Genomic DNA, 1219 nt, shown 5'->3' with positions numbered 1-1219 from the left:
TCATCTCCCACACAGGTGGCCGGCAGGCGTGTGTCATCTCGTGCACAGGCAGCCGGCAGGCACCGTCCTGTGGTGTGGGCGGCCGGCAGGCTCACGTCATCTTGTGTGCAGGCAGCTGGTGGGGGTGGGTGCACACCATCTTCCAGTGCGGGCGGCTGGCAGGCGCACGTCATCACACGTGGGCGACTGGTGTGCGCGCGCCAGCTCCCGTGCATCATCTCCCACACAGGTGGCCGGCAGGCGTGTGTCATCTCGTGCACAGGCAGCCGGCAGGCACCGTCCTGTGGTGTGGGCGGCCGGCAGGCTCGCGTTATCTTGTGTGCAGGCAGCTGGTGGGGGTGGGATTACATTAATATAGTCCTATCCCCTAAAAAGGTAATCCAACCGAGTGAGGAAATTATCAAACAGTATCACACACAAGCAAGATCTTGCTGAAGATTATTTAAAAACAACTGGAACAGTACCTTAATATACAAGTACCAGAAGAAGTTTTCTTTTTTTATTCACATTTTTTAATTGAGTTTTTAGTGAACGTTTATAGAGAACTTAGATTTCCTTTCATTCATTGCTGCACATTTTCCTCCTTGCCCTCCCGTTCTCTTTTTTCTTTGTAAAGAAGTTCTTTCATTGTTATATAGTCCCTATAACAGTGGTATTATGCAGTATTTGTCTTTTTGTGACTGAGATATTCCACTCAGCATAATGTCCTCCGTGGTTACCCATTTTGTATAATATTTAATAAGTTCCTTGTTTTTCAGAGCTGCATAAAATTATTCTATTGTGTGAATATAACACAGCTTCTCTGTCCATTTGTGCATGGGCACTTGGGTTGTTTCCAACTCTTTGCTATTGTGAACAAAGCAGCTATAAACATAGGTGAGTATATGTCTGCTTGGGTGGCAGTTATGGTTTCTTTAGGGTAAATTCCCGGTAGTGGAATTGAAGGGTCAAATGGTATTTCTATTTTCAACTTTTTGAGAAAGTGCCATAGAGCCTTCCACGGTGGTTGCACCATTTTACACTCCCACCAACAGTGAATAAGGGTTCCAGTTTCTCCACAACCTCACCAACATTTGTTCTTTGCTGCTCTGTTAAATTTTGCTATTCTGACTGGTGTGAGATGATATCTCATAGTTGTTTTGATTTACATCTCTCATAGTGCTAGGAATTTTGAACATTTCTTCATGTGTTTGTTAGCCATCTGAATGTCTTCTTTGGT

General features: G+C 45.0%; 1 pseudogene; it reads right to left on the bottom strand.

The window, feature by feature from the left end:
* Positions 1-251, bottom strand: part of LOC102845625 — a 48923-nt pseudogene extending 48672 nt beyond the window's left edge.
* Positions 252-1219: the final 968 nt, after the last annotated feature.

Source organism: Elephantulus edwardii, unplaced genomic scaffold (assembly GCF_000299155.1).
Source record: "Elephantulus edwardii isolate Elephantulus edwardi_28Jun2011 unplaced genomic scaffold, EleEdw1.0 scaffold00178, whole genome shotgun sequence".
Taxonomy (NCBI): domain Eukaryota; kingdom Metazoa; phylum Chordata; class Mammalia; order Macroscelidea; family Macroscelididae; genus Elephantulus; species Elephantulus edwardii.
Note: the sequence above shows the minus strand (reverse complement) of the source record. Positions and strands in the feature narration are given on the sequence as shown.